Source organism: Gopherus evgoodei, chromosome 1 (genome assembly GCF_007399415.2).
Source record: "Gopherus evgoodei ecotype Sinaloan lineage chromosome 1, rGopEvg1_v1.p, whole genome shotgun sequence".
NCBI lineage: Eukaryota > Metazoa > Chordata > Testudines > Testudinidae > Gopherus > Gopherus evgoodei.
In genome coordinates, this window is record NC_044322.1 from 257,698,361 (window position 1) to 257,705,315 (window position 6,955).

Below are 6,955 nucleotides of genomic sequence, written 5' to 3' on the forward strand. Positions count from 1 at the left end.
TAAGCAGATGTAAGTGATACGAACTTAATGCCTTATATATCCTAAAGGAGAATCTGTCAAAAAACAATGCAAGCATGCATGCAGGGGGGAAAATCTCTAATGAAATCAAGCATTGTGCAAAGATAGTTATGCCTTTACTGTGAAATTGTGTGTCTCATGGTCCAACACCATCCTAATAATCTGTCAGATCTAATCAAGGAAAGCCAGTCAACTTATCACAATATTTTGTGCAGCTGGGAGCATTATGTCAGGACCAATCAGGCATTACCGTCTGTCACTTTATTGTATATATATTTGAAATAAAGCAACATAAACTCTGTGGCTTCAGTTTACAAGTTAAAATTTAAAAAAATCATTTGATAGCATAAGGATCTGTTTTTCTTCGATAGCCTGAGCCACTTAATGGGGTGAAAATGCACATGACAGTGGAGGGAACTGTGAGACAAGAGCAGTTTTCCTTAAGAGGGACCTGTCCCATGCTGCTGTGATTCCTATTGCACAGACCCCTTTCCCTATACCTTTTAAAACATCACTTTTCGGTTAGTAGGAATCAGGAAGTGAAGTGGAAATCAGGAATTCATGGGCACAGCCATTATGAGATTGCTAAAGATTTGCCAAGTCCACTTAGAAGTCAATGACAACAATAAAACTGTGCGATAACATTCAGAAATTTGAGTGAAAGGCCCTGTTTGGTCTTGCAGAATAATAGGTTTTTGAGTTTCTTCTGTAATGACCTAAAGTTGTTACTTTCTGGTGGCATTTGGTGACCTTTGTGAAATGAATTGATGGTGTGGGACCACTATCTTACAGCCAAAGGTCTGTCTATATACTAACACTACTACAACAATTAGGACATAGCATGAGAAGGGGCCTTCTGGTTTACTGAGTCCAGATGAGATACTGATACTCTCAAAAAATAAAGGCCAAGAATTAAATGGGTGTGTAGACTATGTTACACAGAGGTGATCCATGCAGATCAGGATAAAGGCACACAGGAGAAGGTGTTGTAGGGTAAATTAGGACTGCCTCCACTGTACTATCTTTGGTGGTGGTTCTGTTTTAAACTAACAGTCCAAATTCATCCTTAGTGTAATTTTACTGAGATCATATTGAGTTACACCAGGGATGATTTCGATCCTATGCTGTTTTTTAAAAAGTAAGTATAGGGTATAATTCCATTGTTTACAGGCCAATATGATAAACCTCTGAATAAACCAGAATGTAAGAACAAGGCTGAGGAGCGCATAAAGGCTGGTCCATTTATCTATGCAGCCACCAATATCTAGCATTGTTTTGGAACACCGTGATTATGAAAGAAGATGCAGAAAAATCACATTCTATTAAGCTCTCTCTACACATCCTAATTATCCAAGGAGCTGGGAGTACTAGCAGTGCCTAACTATCAAGTAAATGTTTGTGACAGGCCAGCTTGCAGAGTGGTGTCAGGACAAAAGAATGTACAAACCTGAGGAGAGGGAGGAAGTAAGTAGCACTCATTCACTTCAAATATATAAGGAAACAAAATTGTCTTGACCTTCACCAGGGCCAATTCCAATGCTATTGCAACCCACCTCACCTTTGTTCTCCCTTTTTGTCCCCCACCTCCTCTGTTCCAGATGGTTCTCTCCTTGGCCTCCTTGGGCCTACTCTCCTGGCTGACCCATCTCCTTCTGCTGGCCACAAGTCAGAAGGTGAGGCTGAGAATAGTAATGGGGAAGCAGGCCTCCTGAGTAGAGCTGAGTGAATAATTCATTTGATTACTTTTACCTTCTTTTCTCCCTGTCCATGAATTTCTTCAGCAAATAACTCTTGTTGTGAAACTTGTTTGGGAATAGTTTGCTGTAAATATCTGACATTTGAAATGTATTCTACATTATCTAATTAGCTAAAGAGATCTCATGGCTTTATTTGGACATTTGAGCTTAAAATTCTCTTCCCATGAAGATCTAAGCACAAGAAGGTGTCCTATCATGAATATTCATGGAAAATGAATGGAAAAAAAATAGGTTGTGAATATGGGTGAATTGATATTGGATTTTGAATGTAAACAAATATTTATAGACTATTGTTACTATTCTTTGCTCACCTCTACTCATTGAAGTTTTCAGAAGAAAGGGGTAGTTCGAAAGTCAGCCTAGGCAACATCACCAACTTTCCTTCTTTCCCGCTGTTAAAGCCTCAGTTACCTCCTGAATTGGTGTCTCCTAAAAACTCTACATAACAACTAGTTCTCTAAGAAATAGCACATGTTCTTTCTACTCCTCCTCCTCAGTCATCCATGTGGTTAGTGTCACAAACAGTAGCTTGGTGATCTATCTTCTATGGTAGTCCTTAAACATGGAATAGTTTTCTCCCTCCTCTATGAACAGCTGGCGGGGTGACCCTCTCAATCTTCTGCTGGTATTACTCCATGAATAAATGAGCAGATGGTGCTCATACAACTATAAAGGTTATCAAATTAACACCTGCCCATAAAGACTCATGTCCTCTGCCTATAATACAGGAGCTGTTAAGAAACTCTTGGATCTGCCATCTGCAGCAAATGGTGATGCACTGCATGCACTAGGGAAAACAGCTCATTTAGAGTAATTGTCACAGTCTGTTTCTCAAATCCACCACCCCTGAGAAGTTTAGAATTAAATGGCTGAGATCTTTGTCCTAACAATCCATAAAAGTTGGGGTGGAGATCATATCCTCAATAAACGTTGGAAATTCCAAAGGCCCTCACTGTTTGCAGATATTTAATTCTTCCATAGGAAGCTGAACATATCTCTTGGTGCAAATCTTTACCTGTTGTTGACACTTAGGTCAGGAAAGATTTTAAGGCTTGCCTGGGAGAAAGACATCCATGATGGTTTGCCATTATGATAAAGATATCTAGCAAGGATTGGAATTTTACAGTGCAGTAACCCACACCATATTTTAAAAACTGTTGTAAGATATATATTTTCAATGTACTAACTACAAGATGTGCACAAGATATGTAATGAACAAAATGTCCAAAAAAAGCATAAATCGTGACTAACCTCTAGGTGTTGAGATGGTTTGAAAGTTATGAGGGAAAAAGAAACTTATGAGATAAGGAGAAATGAGCCAGAAGGAGAAAGTAGATAAGGATTGGAATGATGAACAAATAAGCATAACAAGAGTATAATTATCCCATGAAATAATGAGGAATAAGACCTAAATTCCCTCTAAGCTGGACGGCGATGCAGGAGACTATTAAGGACCACGCAGATAGGGAGAGTAACCTCTCCCCTGCCCCTAGCCTTGGAGCTGCCGTGGTAAGAGAGGACTGGGGGCATACTCTCTCCCCGCCACAGCCCTGGGGTAGCCTGCCCCCCAAAACCCTCATCCCTGCCCCCACCCCAGAGCCCTCATCCCCAGTTGAAGCCCTCACCCCCGAACTCCAGCCCTCTGCCCCAGCCCTGATCACCCTCCCACACTCTCTACCCTTCGGCTCCACCCCTGCCACACATCATCTCCTGTGACGTTATTGATATAAACTGGGACCATATAGAACATGGTTTGCAACCAAGGTCCTGTAGTGGCACCAAATCTTATGTAAAGGGGGTCATATAACATGTCTAAGACCAGGTTATGGGTTACTGGTTATGATTATGCTGTCTATATATCTGTATCATTTTGTAGTTGCAGTTATAAGTATTGGCTGTATACTGTCTGTATTTCAAATTGGTGCTGCAGTTCTGGGAAACACCCCAGACAAATTGGTGTTAGCTCTGCTTAGCCTGCTTGATGGCCCATTAAGGACCATCAGCTACACAATTGACTCATTGACAGGAGGCAGATATGCCTTGAAACTCAGCAGGGTGTGCAGGAACTGGCCCATGTGACTGCAAACTCCATTTTGCTGTAATTTTCCACAGTAAGAACAAAGAAGTGTTCTTACACCTGGAAAAGCCTATATAAGGCTGATGTCTCATCTCCATCTTGTCTTCAGTCCTGCTTCCTACCTCTGGAGGGACTTTGCTACAAACTGAAGCTCTACACAAGGGACTGATGACACATCCCAGCTGGGGATGTACTCCAGAGAATTGATTTCAACCTGCAGTTTACTCCATCACTGCTGCAAGCCTGAACTAAGAACTTTGCCATCACTGCAAGTAATTGAGTCCATTTAACCAATTCTAGCTCTCATCTCTACCTTTTTTCCTTTATGAATAAACTTTTAGATTTTAGATTCTAAAGGATTGGCAACAGCGTGATTTGTGGGTAAGATCTGATGTGTATATTGACCTGGGTCTGGGGCTTGGTCCTTTGGGATCGAGAGAACCTTTTTCTTTTACTGGGGTGTTGGTTTTCATAACCATTCATCCCCAGGACGAGTGGCACTGGTGGTGATACTGGAAGACTGGAGTGTCTAAGGAAATTGCTTGTGTGACTTGTGGGGTAAAACCAAAGTCATTTTTGTCTGGCTGGTTTGGTTTGCCTTAGAGGTGAAAAAACCCCAGCCTTGGGCTGTGACTGCCCTGTTTGAGCAATTGGTCCTGAATTGACACTCTCAGTTGGGTCCCGCCAGAACCGCATCGTCACACCTCCATATTGCTGCACATAACAAAATTCATTCCACACATGGATGTAAAAAAATTAGAGGAAACATTGAATAAGATTCTTGGTAGACTGGTTGCACACTGTCAGACACTGTACTGGGGGGAGGGATAGCTCCGTGGTTTGAGCATTATGAGTTCAATCCTTGAGGGGGCCATATAGGGAACTGGGGTAAAAATCTGTCTGGGGTTTGGTCCTGCTTTGAGCACAGGGTTGGACTAGATGATCTCTTGAGGTACCTTCCAACCCTGATATTCTATGATTCTACACAAAAAGTCTTCCACAGCTGCTGGTAATTCAATATCTCTTTGTGTATGTGCTGTCTTTAGTATTTGATTAATAAATCCCATTGAAGCTGACATATTTGAGGTCTGTTATTATTAATCAAATATAAATTCAAGTGCACTCTATTAATTAAATATATAATCACAACTAAAATTCCTATCAATTATTGGTTATTGAAAGCCTTTGACAAATTCATTCCCTAAAGTTTCCTAAGGAAACTAGTATCAGAGGGGTAGCCGTGTTAATCTGGGTCTGTAAAAGCAGCAAAGAATCCTGTGGCACCTTATAGACTAACAGACGTTTTGGAGCATGAGCTTTCGTGGATGAATACCCACTTCTGCATCTGATGAAGTGGGTATTCACCCACGAAAGCTCATGCTCCAAAATGCCTGTTGTCTATAAGGTACCACAGGATTCTTTGCTGCTAAGGAAACTAAGCACCCATAGGATAACAGGGAAGGTCCTCTCATGGATCAATGACTGGTTGAAAGATGGGAAGCAAAAGGTAGGAATAAATATTCAGTTTTCACAAAGGAGAGAGGTTAAATGCGGGGTTCCTCAAGGCTCTGTGCTGGAACCTCAGCTGTTCAACGTATTCATTAATGATCTGGAAAAGGGAGTGAACAGTGAAATGGCAAACTTTGCAGGTGATACAAATGTATTGAAGATAATTAAGACCAAAACTGACTGTGAAGAGTTACAAAGGGATCTCACAAAACTGGGTGAGTGGGCAATAAAATGGCTGATGAAATTCAACATTAATAATGCAAAGAAATGCACACTCGAGAAAATAATCCCAACTACTCATATATCTAATAATGTTTTATAAATTAGCTGTTATCATTCAAGAAAGAGATCTTGCAGTCACCATGCATAATTCTCTGAAAACTTCAGCCCAGTGTGCAGCAGAGGTCCAAAAGGCTAACAGAATGTTAGGAAGTATTAGGAAAGAGAGAGAAATAAGACAGAAAATGTCATAATGCCACTATATAAATCCATTGTGCATCCACACCTTGAATACTGTGTCCAGTTCTGGTCACGCCATCTAAAAAAGGATATAGTGAAACTGGAAAAGATTCAGAGAAGGGCAATAGGGGGTATGGAACATATGAGGAGAGACTAAAAAGATTAGGGCTGTTCAGATTAGAAAAGAGATAACTGAGGGGGGTATGCCAGAGGTCTACAAAGTCATGAATGGTGTGGAGAAAGTGAATAGAGAAGTCTTGCTTACCCCTTCACACAACAAAAGATGCAGGGGTCATCCGATGAAATTAATAATCAGTTCGTTTAAAACAAAAAAAATGAAGTATGTCTTCATACAATGCACAGTTAACCTGTGGAACTCATTTCCAGTGAATGTTGTGATGGCCAAAAGTATGAGTGGGTTAAAAAAAACTAGATAAGTTCATGGAGGATAGGTCCATCAATAGCTATGTTAGCCAAGATGGTCAAGGATGCAACCCCATGCTCAGGGCAAATCTAAACCTCTGACCACTGGAAGCTGAGAGGGGAAAACAGGGTTGGATCACTCCAACTGCCCTGTTCTGTACACTCCTCACTGAATTTCTGTTATTGGCCCCTATTAGAGACAGGATACTGTACTACAGGGGTTCTCCTGGGGGTCGGGACCACTCAGGGGGTCACAAGGTTATTACATGGGGGGTACGAGCTGTCAGCCTCCAGCCCAAATCCCATTTTGTCTCCAGCATTTATAATGGTGTTAAATATATTTTAAAGTGTTTTTAATTTATAAGGGATGGGGTCACACTCAGAGGTTTGCTATGTGAAAGGGGTCACCAGTACAGAAGTTTGAGAACCACTGCTATACTAGATGGACCATTGGTCTGACCCAATATAGAAATTCTTATATTCTCATGATTATTCATAAATTATTGATAAATAATTATTGATGATCAATATTGCTCACTGGCTTTAACTCCATAATCATATATATTAATACTTTATCTGTAAGACTCTTAAACTCTCACATCCTTAAGCACATATCATATATATATTTCTCCTTATCAGCTTTACTGCCATTGTATAAGGAAAGGATCCGCTGTTCATTGATTCAGATAATTCTGGAGAGAGAATATTTTAT

At 40.7% G+C, this 6,955-nt stretch overlaps 1 long non-coding RNA gene across 1 annotated transcript; it reads right to left on the bottom strand.

Moving 5' to 3' along the window:
- Window positions 1-1,191: 1,191 nt before the first annotated feature.
- On the bottom strand, window positions 1,192-6,204 carry LOC115646975. The gene is made up of 3 exons (XR_003999186.1): window positions 6,039-6,204; window positions 1,873-1,877; window positions 1,192-1,203 (listed from the first exon to the last, which is right to left on the bottom strand). It is a non-coding gene; the product is annotated as an uncharacterized LOC115646975 (long non-coding RNA).
- Window positions 6,205-6,955: the final 751 nt, after the last annotated feature.